The sequence below is a fragment of the Pongo abelii genome, chromosome 22 (assembly GCF_028885655.2).
Source record: "Pongo abelii isolate AG06213 chromosome 22, NHGRI_mPonAbe1-v2.0_pri, whole genome shotgun sequence".
Lineage (NCBI taxonomy): Eukaryota > Metazoa > Chordata > Mammalia > Primates > Hominidae > Pongo > Pongo abelii.
In genome coordinates this window covers 46,066,360-46,085,483 of record NC_072007.2, presented here as the reverse complement: position 1 = coordinate 46,085,483, position 19,124 = coordinate 46,066,360, and positions in this window count along the sequence as shown.

The window sequence follows — 19,124 nt, the reverse complement described above, 5'->3', positions numbered from 1 at the left end:
GGAGGATATCGTTCTATGTGAAGTAGGTATTAGAGTCCTTTGCTCATTTTTCTAGTGTTGTCTTTCTTTTTCTTATTGAAGTGAGTTGTAGAAATTCTTCTTCATTTTCTTCTACTTCCTCCTCCTCCTCCTCTTCTTCTCTTCTTCTTTCTTCTTCTTCTTAGATAGGGACTTGCTCTGTCGCCCAGGCTATAGTGCATAGAGTGATCATAGCTCATTGCAGCCTTGACCTCCTGTGCTCAAGTGATCTCCTGCTTCAGCCTCCCAAGTAGCTGGGACTACAGGTGCACGCCATTGTACCCAGCTAAATTTAAGAAATTTTTTTTAGTAGGGACAAGTTCTCACTATGCTACCCAGGCTGATCTCAAACTTTTGGGCTTAAGTGATCCTCCAGCTTCGGCCTCCCAAAGTGCTGATTACAGGTATGAGCCACGGCACCAGGCCAGGAATTCTTTATATGTTCTGGGTTTCAGTTCTTCGTTGGAGACATGTATTGCAAGCATCTTTTTCTACTCTGTGGGTTTCTTTTCACTCTCTTAGTACTGATAAACAGAAATTCTTAATTTTAATATAATCTATCTTTTTTGTTTGAAGGTTAGTGCTTTTTGTGTTATTTAAGGACTCTTTGCCTACTCCAAGGTCATGAAGATACTCTCTTATGTTTTTCTTCAAAAGATTTATTTTTTCCCCTCTCATATTTAGATTCAAAATCATCTGGGTTTGATTTTAGGATTTAGCAGAGTTTTAGTAAGAGATTTTCATATGTTAAAGTAATCCTCCTTAGAACAACCCTTTTTAAAATTCACCTATTTGTATCTCTTTTTAGTACTTTTAAAAAAAGATCAATGCCACATAGCAACCTTTAGAAAATTAAAGAGGTTGTTTTTTTTTAAACCTACAATTGTATTGAAAGCAATACTTCAAATAATAAATGCTTTATATTTACTCTCAGGATAAGCTTATTTTCAACTGAGCCAAATTTAAGGCAGTTATTAAAACTTTTAAGTAACATAAAGCACTTTTTTCATCTTGTGCCAAAACTATAATGCCTGCAATAATTTATATTTAATTTTTAATACACTTATCTATCATGAGTAATTATGTGGGCTGCTCACAGTATTCCATTCTCTGTTATGTGGTTTTTCTGAAGACTGTGGTTTCTTTGTGTAGCTACTGGGAATTATTACCTTGCTGATGAATTTCTCTTCTGAAGAGATATCAACTATAAGTTTCAGTGCAGTATGTTTTCACTTTAACTTACAAAACAAGTACAGTGTCTGGATACTCCCTTTACTTCTTAAAGGTTTAGGAACAAAGAACTCTGTGTTTAAAGAACTATTTTAGCAAGACTGTGTTCCTTTGTGATAAATACCTTTGAAATTGGCCAAAATAATTGATTAAAATCACCCTACATGTTTCGGCGTGTCATTTTGAATAGCCCACTATCTTTTGCCAACAGTGTATTTGAATAGTTAAGAAAGCCCCATCGTATTTGGTGGTCAGACTGGCCATGTCATTCTGCACAGAAGGAATGAAATTTGGCTTAGAAGTTAGACAGCAGATAATTAAAAACTTTTAGAAAGATTGAAAAATATATCATACACCAACTGTAAGGTCTATTACTCAGCCTCCTTGTTTTTGCTACCAAGAAACAAATTACTCTGGAATGCAAGCTCCATGAGGGCAGGCACTTTTCTTGTTTTGCTTACCACTTCATCTCCATCATTGAAAGCAAAGCAGTGTTTAGCACATTGCAGATGCTCAATTAATATTTCCGAATTGAAAGTAGGAATGAACCAATTATTCTGCCTCTAAAGGATGGAGTGCAGTATGTATGGAGTTGGGGGCTGATCAGTGGCTTCCATCTATGCCCTCTTTCACCTTTGATTCATTCTAAGAGCCTTCTAGAGGGAGTATTCAGGTACAGTAGGACTGGATGTTTTCTTTGCCGGCTATTTGCAGCCTTAGACTTTGGAGGATGTGTAGATATGTACTACTTTCTCCTTTGTGTTTTGTGGCCAATGACAGGCTGTTGACCTTGGGAAAGTTACAGCTAGCTTATAATGGCAAATTATATATATATGTGTATGTATATAATATGTATGTATATATATAATATATGTATAATTTTATTTTTTATTTATTTTATGTATTTATTTTTAGAGACTGGGTCTCACTGTGTTGCCTAGGCTGGGATTGAACACCTGGGCTCAAAGGATCCTCTTGCTTCAGCCTCCCAAAGCTCTGGGATTACAAGCATGAACCACTGCACATGACCTATATAAGATATATAATGATTTATTAGATAATTATAGATTACATATTTTAATATATTATCTTTAATTATATAATGTAATTTATAATATATAATATATTCAACATATGTGTATATATAATACACATATTATATATTGTATATATTATATATAATATATACACACATATATATTAAAGTATTGTATAGACTACTAAAGAAAGCACTAAAGAAATTTGCATTCAAGAATTTGCATACTTGAATGTTGTCTGTCCCTGAACATCACAAAAACTATAGGTAACTTTCCTTTGGTATCATACAGTACAAAATAACAGCTTATAAATGTATGAGCAAGAAAACTTTCTTAATTAGATACGTAACAGTGTTTTAATTATAAAGCATACTATAGGATTATTCTAAAGCTTCAAGTAGATAACAGTGATGATAATGATTATAATAATATTTAAAATAAAGTGGTCATCATAAATAGACTATTATCAGGCACTTTGTGAGCTGTTTTGTACATATTATTCACTTAATCCATAGATAGCCTTGTGGAAATATTATGATGCTTTATAGGTGGGAAAAATGAGGCTTAGAGAAATTAGGCAACTTGCTGAAGTTGTAATGACACTAGCAAGTGGCAGAACCAGGTAGCTGAATCCATGTTTGCATGACTTCAAACCTCTATGCTCCATTACTAAGCTAAACAAGGTGACTTTTGAGTATACAAGAGAAAGCTACTAGTTAGAAGAAGAAAAGTTGCAATGGAAAACTCTTTAATAGAGACCATGGCCTCACACCTTTAAAAAGTTCTTTGTTAGAGCTTTGAATAGAGGGGAGTGGCAGAAAAATCTAATTACTTGTTGGAAAGAGTCATTCAGCATGTGGTAACAAAATTTATTGAGCAACTATTATGTGCCAGGTACTGAGCTTGGTGCTCAACATTGAATAGATCACAGGTCTGCCCTCCTGATTTTATGGCCTAGAGAATAAGTATTTCTCTGCACTTTGTTCTCTTCTTCCCAAAGAACTCAAAAGGGAAATGAAGAAATTTGCTGAAACATAATGTCTGTTTGATTTTTCAGCTTGGTAACTATAAGTGGTTTCATGAGAAGAACAGAATATTTTGGTCCAAGACATGAAATACATAGGACATGAGCATATAGGCATTTTTGAAGGAATATTTTCTTTCTTCTGTTAATATTGGATTATTGTACAGTTATTTTCCTAAAATATTGAAACTGGTATAACATGTTTTTAGAAGCCATCCAGTATAAATGTCTTCTTGCCCATCCTGCTTGGCTGGAGAAGCCTAAGAATTAGATACATTTCCTAAGGACACTGACAAAGAGCAAAGAGAGAAAAGAGTGAGAGCAAACTCCATTCAGCCCTTTTCTGCTAATGTCATGACTGATCAATAACACTGTGCACTCCTTGTCATGGGCTATCATGGGAGATTAGAGCCGGCAGCTGGAAACTGTTCACATAGATTTTCTATTTTTCCTTTTAAGTAGGCTGTATTAAGTCACACCAAAAAGAGCTGACATACTTGATATTCTTGCTACTGGGCACAGGAGCAATCTGCCTGTTTTTTGCACCTCTAGGTCACCTGACATGGACACTTTGTGGACATCTGGAGTTGGCCACCTTCCTCAGGCACCTGAGCAGCTCCCTGTGCTTATCTTGCATTTATTTCATCCTGGAAAGGAATTCTGGCTTTTAGTTTTACCCTTCTCATCACCACACATCCGTGGGCATAGCAGCAGGCAGTAACACAGAGCTACTTACCTCGGTTTACCCTGCCCCCGGTCCAGGTCCTAGTGAGCACTGAAACGTGGTCACTGAGAAGGTAAAAATGGTCAAGAGGGGCCAACAAAGGAGAAAATCAACCTGAGAATCATTAATGTGAAGGATTCACCTCTAAAACCAGAGCCTACAGACACGTGTGTCTCATATACTCACATTTTAAAAACTAGAGTTGGAATCCTATAGAAGTCTCTGGAGACAAGGAGGATTTGTCTATGGCCAGATGTCTATTCGGGGTTGTGCTTGGATGTCCCCAGAGGCCCTTTTCAGTGGGATCTATGCCAGTGGTGGGGGTATGTGGCACCACCATCTGAAAAATCAGCATCTGTGAGGCTACAAGGATACATCTAAATTATTCCACTGGTATTTTTCATAAAAGGCATTTTTCAAAATATTAAGTTTATTTTAAAAGACATTTTATATCTTTTTTTTGGTCCCATTTCTTGTCTGTTTTTTTCTGGGAGCTTGTCCATTTCTTTATCTCTTGTCACCATATGCATGATGTACTAACCAGGAGGAAAAAATGATGAGCAGAAAGAGTAAGCATTTAGCAAATTATCAAATGAATGGATCATTACTCCCAAAGAACCAGGCCTCCTGTAATTTTCTGACCGCATGTAATTTTCTTATAGAAGCCACTTGACTCTTGGGAGCAAATGAAGCAATTGGGAACTTTGAGAATGATGAGGGTTGCCATGTGTTTAAGTCTGCGCTTTAGAATAAAACCACATTATCTCTTCCTCTGCTTTGTGAATCTGAATCTATACTGAAATGTCCTTGGGGGATTGAATTCTGACTTAGATTATATTTAAGTTCAGTTTTGGAGAAGTTGGGTTACATATTGCCTCCTAAAAGCATGAATGTAACTTCTAAAGTTTCTCTCTGACTCAGAAATGAGAGCTAAAGTTATTTTTAGAGATTACAGTTAATGGAGACAGTGATCTATTGGTCTGATCCCTCTTTTGATGACATTACTCCTGAAATGTTGCATATTTTCATGCTTAGAAATACCCTCTAACTTTGTCACGTACTCTGAGGTTTGTATCGTACCTATCCTTTGCTCTGTAAATCATGTAATGGCTGCTGTCCAAAAGCATTAAGGTCTGACCTGATGTCTGATCCATGGAATGAATGTCACGTGGTTCATCTTGGGTCAGTGAAAGGCTGGAGGGGGTTGTTCTTCAGACATCAGCATTTTGGGCATGAGGCCACAGGAATCCTTACTCCACAGGAAGGTAGCTAGAGTGTCTGGATAACACTGAGGCTACCTGTTCCTTCACGCTTTAGACTTTCTTCAGCAGCCAGACTATAAACCAAAGGGAAGTTTTCACCTGAAAGTCAGGGTGATTATGCACGTGGAGATTCAGTTCATCAAGCACAGGTCTGCAACACTGCCCACACCATTCACCTACAAAGAGTGCTGGGATAGGGCTGACTGACCAACCATCTCGAACTGCAAATAAGGCAACTGCACTGTTTAAAATTCATCCTCGGGCCCCTGACTTTTAACATAAAGCATAGAACTTTGAGAAACAGATTGTGCTTGCAGCCCATTATGCTGATAATATTGGAAGAATTGGCAGCAGATTGTTTTCCAATCAAAGTCAATGTCCAAGGCCAAGGCTAGAGGGGTGTGAGTGAAAGTGAATGCAACAGGCTTGATTAAAGAAGCTTAGAAAATCAGGAACAGCAGACTAGAATAGATGTGTGGAGGCTGGGGGGCAGGGGTAGGGGCTTTTGAAAAATGGACAATAGTAAATTTTATATTATTTTTCATTCCCTTTTACCTCCCCTTCCAACTCTTCCCCTCCCGCTTCCCCTTCTCCTCTCAGGTGACAGAGACAGCAAGTTGACTCCATTATCTATTTTTCTTTCCCCTCCATTGTTACAGAACTCACATTTTAGCTGGGCACATGGGCTTCTCCTTTCCCCAGTACATTTCTCCCTCTCTTTGTAGTTGGATGGAGATACGCGGGTAAACTGTGGAATATGAACAGCCATGGCGAGGGTACCTTCTGGCTAGTGCTTTTAAGGGGAAGGGACCCTCTTCCTTTCCTTCTGTCTGGTTGAAATGAGGAGGTGATAATGAACAATCTTAGACTATATAGATTAAGAGAAAGACTCTAAGGATGGCAGAACCACAAAGTATTAGAAGATCTAATAGAAGAAAAGCGCTAATAGAAGAAATAGAAGAATTCTGAGTCCTTGACACTGTGATACCTCTGTATCAGCCCAGGACCAAATACACCCAGACTTTTATGTGAAACAGAAATAAACTCTTTTTGTGTATACCATTACTGTATTGGATCTTTTTGTGAGTAGCTGTTCCAGTGTTCTACCATGTCACTCTCCTGCTTGGCTCCCCTCACTCCCTCATCACCCCACTTTATCCTTTCTTTCCACTTTTTGTAGGACTGACTGAAGAGTAGACCAGTGCCACTCACACTTGAGTTTGGATGATATCAGTAGGATAGACCTTCTTAAAATGCACATGGCCAGGCCCTACCTCTGGAGGTTCTGGTTTAGGATATTTTGGGTAGGGTGCCAGAATCTGCATTTCTAGCAAGACTCTCAGGTAATTTGGATAAAGGTGGTCCAGGGGCTAAGATTCTGAGAAACATGGAGGTAGGGTCTATGGATTCATCTGCTGTGAAGTAGATGCTCAAAAAAGCACTGGTGAGAATTGGTTGCAGTAACTCAGTAATATCTGCCAAAGCTGCACAGACTGAGTCCACGTGATACTTAAAACAACTGCTCCATTGACTCAGCTGCCTTGCAAGCCCAAGATAATATAATGGTTTAAGCAACACTTAAACAACCACCACCACCACCAAATCAAGTGTTTGGCACAGTGTAGAAAAAAACAACTGATTGACCCAAATGTTCCATACTAATCGGTTGCTTTTGTATGATAGTTATATGAGTTGAAAGTGTGGATTTTTGCTGTTGGTAGTTTGTTTTCGAGGGGTATAATTTGTTGGATAGTCACATGCTTCCTGAGGTTTTAAAACTGTTCCTTTTGAATGGGAATAATCATGAAATTCAGTGAATGGCATTGTTTAATTAAGATAATCCACAAACAGTTGAAGTATTCTTATGTGTTAAGCTTTGTGGTAGGCACAAGGACTATGAAGATGAACAGGCTGGATAAAGAAAATGTGGCACATATACACCATGGAGTACTATGCAGCCATAAAAAAGAATTAGTTCATGTCCTTTGCAGGGACATGGATGAAGCTGGAAGCCATTATTCTCAGCAAACTAACACAGTAACAGAAAACCAAACACTGCATGTTCTCACTCATAAGTGGGAGTTGAACAATGAGAACACATGGACACGGGGAGGGAGAACATCACACACCGGGGCCTGCAGGGAGTAGGGGGCAAGGGGAGGGAGAGCATTAGGACAAATACCTAATGCATGCAGGCTTTAAAACCTAGACAACGGGTTGATCAGTGCAGCAAACCACCATGGCACATGTATACCTACGTAACAAACCTGCACGTTCTGCACATGTATCCCAGAACTTAAAGTGAAAAAAAAAAAAAAATGAACAGAACACAGTTCTGCCCTCAAGCTTCACATGTCAGCTTGCAAGAGGCGGACGAAGAGTCCTAGTACTACCAACCCTGGAAAGTGTGTTCAATAGTGACAGCCACAGGAAGCAGGGGGAAAAGAGGGTGACCTGACACAGCCTGGGGATGTCAGAGGTGGCTCCCCAAAGGAGGAAGTCACTGAGCTGGGCAGAAGTTGGGCTGGCCAAGAAGGTGGTCTGTTGATAGAAAGGGAGAGAAGACGGTGTATGCCAAGGCATGGGAAGTAGTGTTGTATGGGAAGAGCTCTTGAGTGCCTGCTTGGGGCAGAGGGAAAAAAGAATGGTGGATGAGAGGCCTCAGTTCATGAAAGGTGCAGAATTTATTTGTGAAGAGTACAGAATTTATCCTGAGGCACTACTGGGGGATTTTAATAAGAGAAACAAAATCATCAGCTGTCAATTACCGTCCATCATGGCAGAAGTGCCAAGGGTGGATTGCAAGGGAATGAGACTGGAGACAGAGATACCAGGTAAACCAGGCTGAGAGCATCAATTATGATTGTAACTGTGGAAGAATAAGAGGAATATGAGATTTAAGTGGGAGAGGCCAGGCTTGGTGGCTGGGATATGGTGAGAAGAGGAAGGAGTCTGAGATTATGTATGATTTCTGTCTTAGGCACTAGTTGAGGGGCTGTGCGAGTCATTGAAAAAGCAAGTAACAGAGGTTTGGGTTGAGGGCAGGGATAGGGGAAAAGTTGATGAATTTCGATTTAGAAGTGTCAAATTTGAGAGGCCTGTACTTTATCCAGAAGGCAATTTGGCTGTGATTTTTAATCACAGGAAGGAGGTTTTTGTTTCAGGACATAGTTTTGGGAGTCATAAACATATGGATGATAGCTGAACACATGGATGTGTAGGACTCCCCAGGAAGAATTTGTAATGAAAATCAAGATGAAGTCCAAAGAAGGAACTCCAAGCAAATTAAACAAGCAACTGCCCCAAGCTAATGATGCTTTGACCCAGAGACTTGCCCAACCCAAAGTCTGTAACACACTCACCTCTGTGAGGCCATCCTAATTATACTCCCCAGGAAGAAGTCGCCACGCCTTCTTTACTGTTTCTGAATCGCTGCTTCATAGGACCAGTGCAATAGACATCTTGCCACAACATGAACTGCACATCTGTCTGTCACTTTGCAGGCTAGGTGGTGAGTGCATGTATTACTTACCCTATGTCTCTAACATAGATCTCTGTATCAGAACTGGGGCATCTACGTGATAACTGTTCACTAATTGAAAGAATGATTCCATTTCTATTTATTTTCAATGCTGACCTTGCAGCTGAGCAGTTTTAATGTTCATTGTTTTGAAATTTTTTACGCAAAATTTCCTTTTTCTGAATTAATAATAACCCTCAATGACATGTTGGGAAACACATTTTTCCTGTTCCTACTCTTCCTGCCTGTCTGTTTAAGTTTGTATCATTCTGGGCTTATCTCAAGTCTTAATATCTTATTAAAAAATTGTTTGCAGATCTTTACTCACAAACTTGGTATCTCAGTTCCAATCAAATTTATGGCTTTGGAGGTTCCTTTTCTTGTGACTATTGATGACATTGCCTTAGAATCAATGTTATGTGAAAGAACAACATTCAATTTTATGAAAATATGTTTTTTAAAAAAATTCAGTTGTTTGTTATTAAAAATGGCAAAAGAAAACAAAAGAATTGATTTCGAGGTCACATGAAAACCCTCTGTTTAATCTGTGGTTTAGCTTGGATTTTGAAGCTGATTTTATTTCCATTATGAATTGTTGGCAGTATTTAGTATTTGGTTTAGCATATTTTTTACACTTAGATATTTATTTATGCCTCCTAAAAGAGGGATTTACCGGTGAATATTTAAAAAAACTGAACGATAAATGAATAATCTTTTTATTCATTTGGAGCACATATTAAAGTTATATACTAAACAAAAAACCTCATTACAAAGAGCTTAAATATCAGGATTGTGAACATTCCTCTATTTTTAGAATGTAATCATTTGCAACTCACTGTCTTTTGAAGGCAGGAAAAGGTATTCTATTTTGTGAATATTTGTGTATGTTTTTTGAGATATTCTGAAACGAATGTAGCGTATCAATGAAATTACATTTTTAATTTGTCTGGATAAGGAAAATTGGAGGCTTTAGTTCATTGGTCTCTAGGTCACAGGGTTTCTTGGGGTAGTTCATATACTGTCTGCTGTTATGTGAAGTGGGTTTTCAAATACTCAGGTGGCTTTTTCAAATACAGCATAGATCCACAGAATCAGAATTTCTGGGAGAGTGAGGCCAGGTATCTACCCTCTAGTACCCCAGGTGATCCTTTTGCTCATACAGGCTGCGAACCACTGCTTAGTACAGTGGTCCCAGGGTCTGAGTGAGGACTCCGTGCTGAGACCACAGGACTGTCTTCAGGGAGCTGAGACAGGCATTTGCAACACAACCCAATACAAGGACAAGAGTAATAATCCTTTTCTTTGCAGCAGTAGATCCTAGAATCATAGAACAGAGGTAGAGTCACTGTATGGCAGCTGTGTAGGCTTTAGTTTTAAACTTGTAACTATACTTTATGTCTGTACTTGTCATTATTTGTTTAATACTCTATGACCATCTGGACTCCAAGCTCCTGGAGGACAGGGTCTGAGTGCATTGTTTACAGCCTCATGAGGGAGCCTGGTTCACAGCAAATACTCAGTATGCCCTTATTTACTGATAGGAAAGCTATCTAGTTAGTTTGAGGCAAGAATCATAGAAGAGCTGCACACCTGCTTGTCCTCATTCAGGCACAGGCATACACCCCTTGCACACATCTTGCAATACTTCTTCAAGACGAGTTCGCAAGGACAATGATGACAGTTCTTGTCTACAGATACTTATGTCAGAATGACTTTATGGGGGCTTTTCTCATTGCTGCACGATGAACTTCACTCTGAGCAGAGCCGAGAGAAAAAACAATGTTGCATGAGTTTGCATGAACACAGTTCTTGTCCCTGGATGGAGTGGTTGTGGGTATAGCTATTCTGTTTCAAGTGTGACCCCAGAAAGGGGTGAGTTTACTGTAAATCAGGGTGGTTTCCTCTGACAGACTGTTTGTGAAGCTCATGTCCATCTGGATGGGGGCTCTTCTGTTCTTGATTCCCCCAGTACTTTGCACCTTCCTTAGGTAGTTACCAGTCTACTGTCTTTTTTGTTTGTCTTATCCACTTTATCAAATTATGAGTTATTTGAGAGCAAAATCTTTCCCAAGGTTACATCATTATGGCTGGATCTGGGACTCTAGTTTTGCAGCTCCACATCTTTCTTTGCACCAGATTGTAACCTGACATGTGCTACATATTGTTCATGATTATTATTATCCTAAAGGGAACAGTGTCAGACAGATTTTTGAATATATAGGTAGTTGAAAGCAGGTCTCTTGAGAATGGGAAATTATACAGAACATTTTTATTGGGAAGGGGAGAAAAGAGAGTTCTGGAGAGCAGGGCTTTGTTAGTGAGGTTGGTCTTGGGGAGGCGCCATCATGCAAGAAGGGCTCCACAGGCAGCAGAGCCCAACATAAAGACGATGAATGTCTTGATGGAGAATTATTGCTGTGTAGAAGGGGCAAGAAGAAGACATTGTGAATGGAGGCCAGGGAAGAGAAAGAAAACTCTACTATTTCATTTATTTATTTATTTGTTTATATATATATTTATTTATTTATTTTGAGATGGAGTCTCGCTCTGTCGCCCAGGTTGGAATGCAGTGGCACGATCTTGACTCACTGCAGCTTCCACCTCCCAGGTTCAAGTGATTCTTCTGCTTCAGCCTCCCAAGTAGCTGGGATTACAGGTGCACACCACCACACCCGGTTAATTTTTTTGTATTTTTAGTAGAAATGGGGTTTTGCCATGTTGGCCAGGCTGGTCTCGAACTCCTGACCTCAGGTGATCCACCTGCTTCGGCCTCCCAAAGTGTTGGGTTTACAGGCATGAGCCCCCATACCTGGCCTCTGCTATTTCAAAATGTGGGCTCTTTCAATGTATTTGTTGCAAAGAGGGGGTTTGGGCTGATTAAAGGCTATAAATAGGCAAGAAGCTCTTTGAAGTCTGGAATGGGGAGGCAAAATTAACAGATGATCCACAGTAAATAGGCCAACCCTGTTAATCCAGGGCTTCTCTGTGCTGGCCCTCTTAGCCAACACCTTGCTCATTCCTATTGATCAGTGCCTAAATTTTGATTGAAAATATGTCATGCCTGTAATCGTAGCACTTTGGGAGGCTGAGGCAGGTGGATTGCCTCAGCTCAGGAGTTCGAGACCAGCCTGGGCAACATGGTGAAATCCCGTATCTACTAAAATACAAAAGATAATAGCCAGGCTGCTTGAACCCGGGAGGTGGAGGTTGCAGTGAGCCGAGATCATGCCACTGCACTCCAGCCTGGGCAACAGAGCAAGACTTCGTCTCCCCAAAAAAAAAAAAAAAAAAGAAATATGAATAGAGAAATGACACCATTTGAAATGTTTTCTGAGAGGTAGTTATGTCAAGATGGTAGAGGAAAATGCAAAGCAAATGCACTATTTTAACATTAATTTAATATGAAACTTGAAATTTTAATATTGCAATGCATTGATATCCTGTAATTCCTCCAACTTTATCAAAATGAATATAGTTGTTCAAAATTTAGAGGAAATAAGCAAACACAGTTAAGCATAGAATTCTCAATAGTCAAATTGGAGTGTGTGCTTACTTGGCTGGTAAATTCAGTTTTTCCTGGAAGATTGTACTAAGTTTCTCTCATTGAGGTTTAACCCGTGGTATATCTGATTCTGTGAACTGGATAAAGTATCATTTAATACAAGTATTGAATGTATTAATACATTTAATACAAGTATTGAATGTATTAATACATTTAATACAAGTATTGAATGTATTAATACATTTAATACAAGTATTGAATGTATTAATACATTTAATACAAGTATTGAATGTATTAATACATTCAATACAACCCCATCTCTACTAAAAATGCTAATTTAATACAAGTAACACGCTGAAGAGCTTCTTAAAACACAGATTCCTATGCCCCACCTCCAGGTATTCTGATTTTGTGGGCTTGGGATTGAGCCCCAGATCAGCATTTTTAACAATGCTGATTTGTTAACAAACTTTCAGGTGATGCAAATGCTGCTGTCAGTAGAACTCCCTTTGAGGTTCCACAAGGGTGTAATAGAGTTAGAAAATGCAGTTTCAAAGGAATAGAAGCTAGATGTGTGTTTCTCAGTCAAACTTATCATCATGAAGCCAACCAGTATGATGATTATTAAATTAATTCTGCTTTTAATTTTATATTTCTGAACAAAGAAAAGAAAGAGCATGCATTCCTATCAAATTTCTTTCCAGGACAACTTGGCATTGAATCTGACTGCTTAAAATTAAAATTTTATTGATTCTTTATTTTATCAAATAAATGTATTTTGAAGTTGCTTTAGCTGGAAGGAAAAGAGTTTTCTGTGCAGTTTTACTGGTCATCTATTGCTTATTTGTTGAAGTTCAAAAGAAATATTTGTTTATACTAAACCAGGTGGACAAAAGGAATAATAAAAAAAGGAATAAACAAAAGTTTCGCTTGTATTAAGACAAACAAATAAAAGGAAAAGTATTTGCATAGCATTTGACATGGTTACTGTGATGGTCCATGGGATGCCTAGATATTTGGTTAACATTATTCTGCGTGTTTCTGTGAGGGTGTTTTTGGATGAGAGTCACACTTAAATTGGTATACTGAGTAAAGCAAATGGCTGTCTCTAATGTGAGTGGGCCACATCCAATTAATCAAAAGCCTGAGTAGAACAAAAGGCTGAACCTCCCCCAAGTAAGAAAGAATTTCTTTTGCCTACTGTCCGTCAAGCTGGAACATGGGCTTTTTCCTGCCTTCAGACTTGAACTGAAATGTTGGTTCTTCCTGGGTCTTCAGCCTACCAGCCTTTGCACTGGAATTTACACCACCTGCTCACCTGGTTCTCAGGCCTTTGGACCCAGAATGGAACTACACCATTGGCTGTCTTGGGTCTGCAGCTTCCCAACTCACCCTACAGATCTTGGGGCTTGTCAGTCTGTATAATTATGTGAGCCAAGTCCTTATACTAAATCACTTTCTCTCTCTACCTCTATTGCTTCTGTTTCTCTGGAGATCTGTGAGTAATACAGCTACACTATAGCTTTTCCTAGCTCTTGGTTTTTTTAATGCTATAATTTCCATGGTGTTTGGAAAAGTAGAATGCTTGAGGTCCTATTTAGCTCATGGTTTGTGCCTCAGCCACTTTTTATTTGTCAGACTCTGCACAGAGGACAGGAATGTGATATAACTTATACACCTTGCCATCAACCCAGCCCAGTGCAAATCAGAGCCCCGTGTCTTGGAACATTGTACAAGCTATGCCATCTTCCTTGGGATGCGTTGTCAACCCAGGATGTCATATCATAGACCTTCCCTCAAGACATGCACAAGACAGAGCAGGGCAGAGAAGGGACAGGGACCTGGCAACAGATGCTCTTGTCACTGAGCACTTACGGCTACATCACAGACTGTCTGTCCATTGTGGTGTCTGATGACTGAAGAGTCACCTTCTGAGAACCCTTCATTAGGTCCAGGATGGGCAGTTTCTATAGCCCTCTCTAGTCTTGGAGAACCATCATGCTCCACTTTTAAGGCAGTAATCCCCTTCAGTGATTATTATCTTGATAGTCCTAAAAAGATAATTGGCTTTAAAAAGATGTGTCTTCATTACCAGCCTGGAATATGACCATGCACATTTATACTTACACAGAATCTTACACAAAGCATGGGAAAAATTACATTTCTCTCTATCTTAAAAATATTGACTTAATTAGTAAAATGGAGAAGTTTTCTTAGTTGCAAGAAAAGAAAATAATCCTTTCAGCTTAAAATGGGGAAGAATTTACTAAGTTTGGAAAACTAAAAATAATTTCTGGCTAGTCTTATTCCTGTCTTCTGTATTTAGAGGAATTTACTCCTGATACTATTATTACAGGAAATTCCAAAAGCATGAACGTTTTCTGATATTTTCATAAAAAACAAGTGTTTATGTTTTGTTTAATTTAGACATGGAGGAAAACACTTTTGCTTTCTATGCAGTGAAGTGTCCAGTAGATACCATGACAATGAGATTTTGTGTAAAACTTAGATAATGAAGGCATTTAGGAATTTGTAGAAGTGTGATAGAGTATTGCACTTATATAAAATATCTCAAACACTTTTGAAGTCCATTACAAACAATGGTACTTAACAAATGCAATGCACACTTACTCTTAATATTATTGTTCTAGGGAATGGATGTTGGCATCTTTTTTCAATACCAATCTTTAGGTCATTACAAATGATCAGTGGTTGATAATTATGAACAGTTCTGAATACTGTGAGATTCCCAGGTATTCATTTGCTGGCAGCTAAGTAAGTAAAAGGATTGAAGAGTGATGAAATATTCAGAAGTCTTGAAAATGTACAGGCCAGAATTTTTTAAGAGCATCCCTCTTGCTCCTGGTCTCAGCCTCTCCTGCATCTTTTCTCTCAACTCTGGAGCATGAGAACATCATCCTGAGGTTTGTCAATATTGCACATATGTAGGACAAGGATGAAGATATTAAAAACACTGACCTCTAGTTTACAATGTCCTTGGACCACAACTCTGAATTTCCAAGTTTACCACGCCCTTTCAAGGTCCCATAAAAATTCCATCTTGTTTTATAGCTAGCATTTTTACTATACCATAAGTAGATTTCTGGAAAGAAGAGCTATGGAGTGAAGAAAGCCCTTTACACGGCTGTGAGTTCAGTTCTTGTGAGTTTTGTACAATCATCATCAAGGGTCATGTCAATAACTCACTGAAGACAGTGGAAAGAAGCTCTGTTCATGGAATAAGCCCACGGAATTTGTCTGAATATGTTCCTTAACTCCGTTTTAAAAAGTCAACTGAACATGTGCATTCATTAGAGCCTCTGAAGCCACAGGTAACTATAAGAATTTCATCCAACAACTTTGACTTAAGTGTACCTTGAACAATAACTTTGTACTGTCAGGCAGCATTAATTTTTTTTTTGCATCAGACAAAATTATTATTGAAAAATTTGGTATTGCTTTGCTACAGTGGGTATCCACTGAATATCCCCAATCCAATTCTTTCCTCTAATATGGTAATCTGTTATCTGTATTTAATTATCTGGAAGGTGAAAGTTGCTGGGCAGTCCGATGGAAATTTTTAAGTCCTTTCACTCTGGGCCGGCTGTCTTTTCAGATCAATCTTTCTGCTAATGACAACCAATACTTTCATATGTGATTACAGGCCTGCTCCATCTTTTCATGAGCCGAGACTCTTTGGAATCATATGTATTGATCTTTTTAATAGAAGTCAGGAAAAATAAAATTACTCTGGCTTCTTGCAGCAAAACGATGATAAATGAGAACTTAGAAACTTATGGGATAAATTTTTTCTGCCTTGGATTATTTTAATCACTAAAAATGATTGTCTTTTTAATAATATTTGCTTTCCATTATGCACATTTGCAGCAAAGCCAAAAATTGTTTCTGTATTGCTTTATGTTACCGCATTGAGGCAGAGGCCTGTTGGTATTCCCGTACCTGCTGGTGACTAAGGTACAATGACCCCTAATTGGAGGCAAAGAGCCAAGCTGCAGAACCTCTGCAACAATATCAAGTTAGCTTTCAGTAGAAAAATTTTGATAAAAAAGGATTTGCTGAACGATGTATTTTAAAAAATATTTGTTTAAAAAGCTCATTGTTAATATTATTATCTTAGAAGCAAGTTTATATTTCTTTCTTTATTTTTTCTTTTTAGAGAGGGTCTTGCTCTGTCTCCTGGGCTGGAGTATAGTGGTATGGTCATTGCTCACTGCAGCCTCAAAACCCTAGGCTCAAGTGATCCCCCTGCCTCAGCCTCTCAAGTAGCTGAGACTTCAGTTGCATGGTACCACGCAGGCTAATTTTTAAAGTTTTCTGTAGAGACAGGGTCCTGCCTTGTTTCCCAGGCTGGTCTTGAACTCCTGGCCTCAAGCAATCCTCCCAACTCCACCCTCCAAAGTGCTAGGATTACAGGAGTGAGCCACCTTGCCTGGACCTCGTATTTCTTTTATTACTCCTCCCTTTTTTATTTCTAACTTGGGAAATAATAAATATTATTATTTATGATACATATAATTATATGATTATATAAATATAATTTATATATTATATACGATTATATAAATAATATAAATAAATGTATATTATATATAATTATATAAATATATAAATATAAATATATGTTATATATAAATATAAATAAATATATAAATATAAATATATAAATATATAATATAATATATAAATATAAATATATATAATATATAATATATAAATATATATTTTAATATATAATATAATTAATATATATTATGTAATATATAATATATTATATATTATATATTATATATGAACTATATTATATATTATATATTATATATGAAATATATATAACTATATAAATATAGATATATAATATATAAATATAAATATGTAAATATAAATATAATTACATAAATAATTATTTGTATAATTAAATATAATATTTATTTAAATAAAAATTTCAAATTTTTTCTTTATTGTTTAAGATAAAGCATATGGAATTCCTTACCTGTGGTTTTGATTGTTTGCTTTGTGTATCTGGGACTTGAGAAGGGGCTGGTATGGTTGGGAGGTGTCCCCACCCAAATCTCATCTTGAATTGTAGCTTCCATAATCCGCATGTGTTGTGGGAGGGCCCTGGTGGGAGGTGATGGGATCAAGGGGGCAGTTACCCTCATGCTGTTCTTGTGATAGTGAGTTCTCATGAGATCTGATGGTTTTATAAGGGGCTTTTCCCTCTTTCGCTCTCATTTGTCTCCTTCCTGCCGCCATATGAAGAGGGATGTGTTTGCTTCCCCTTCCACCATGATTGTAAGTTTCCTGCAGTCTCCCCAGCCCCCTCCCTGAACTGTGAGTCAATTAAACCTCTTTCCTTTATAATTTACCTAGTCTCAGGCAGTTCTTTATAGCAGCATAACAGACTAACACAGGGGCCATTGGTGATCACAGAGAATCAGTCCTTGTTATATTGCCCTTTCTTCAAAACTGAAAATCACAGGACTCACTGTGGCTCTCATTTTGGAACCTGGGCTTTCTGCTTTACATTTGAATCAACTCTCCAGCTCCCCGCTGAAGACAGGATTGTTTCCTTGGCTTTGGGGGAGCATGTGGCCAACACAGAATATTAGAGAACATTGATGCTGCTACACAGAGAGGCCAGATCTCTGTTGGTGTGAAGAAATGGATGACGATCAAAATATCGCAGATGTTTGGCCAAAGCATGCCTTGGTTTGCTTTGCTTGGCCTTGGAAACCTGTCTGTAAGAAAGAAGACTTGTCCCACTGGAATGCCATGTAAACAACCTCCATGGCCCAGTTGTATTGCTTCACCCTGATGCAGACACAAATGTCTCTCTCTATCTCTCTTTCTCTCTCTCTCTTCTCCTTAAGCATGACAAAAGGAAAGTTACTAATTCAGAAAAAAATTCTGTTCACTGAGCTTTTCATTAAACTTGATTTAATCTATTTCTTCAAAGATGGGTGTGTGTTATGTGCCTGGCAATGGGAATGGGCTGGACAGAGGAAAGGGGTTTCCAGATTGTGCATGTAGAGCTGTTGGTCATTTCAGGAAGGTAGCCACCAAGCATCATTACAAGCCTGGGACTGTTGCTGAGCCTCAGGTGCAGAGTGATGTTGGAGGATGCAGAGTCTGATGTAGAGGTTCATGGAAGGTTACATTTAAGCTGAGAACTGAAGAGCAGGAATGCCCTAGAAGAAAATTGGAGAAGATGGGTGGGAAAAGGTTGTTCTAGGCTGAGGAAGCTGCTTGTGTGAAAGCTGGAATTTGAGAGAGCATGGTCTTTGTGAGTAACTGAGAATGTCCCAGTGTGGCTACAGGAGAGAATGGGCCCAGTGATTTGGGTCACTCTGTCCTACCATCACCTGGAAGTACAGATGGTCTCTGGATTTAAATTTACTCACACTTGGAGATATTGATGATTTCAAGGCAGACTTCGGATGTCAGCTGCTGAATGAGCCATGTGTGCGGTGTTGCCTTTGACAAGAACTTTCACCTGTAGTCACTTTGCTATCTTTGACTGAAAGGCAGTGTTTGAACAATTGTTTATTTCTAGAATTTTGGCTTTAATTTATAGAAATAAGTGAAAAATGCTAATATTCAAATGCTAATAACTGTGATAAGAAGTATAGGTTAAAAAATTCATACAACTGGAGGAAAAATGGAAAATTTCTTGGTGAGTTACCCTTAGGCGTGCATGACTTTAAATCTTGTCAATTGTGTGTTCATGTGTGGAAAGCAAACAAAATATTAAGAGGAATGATTGAAATACTAGAAACAAATTTTTGA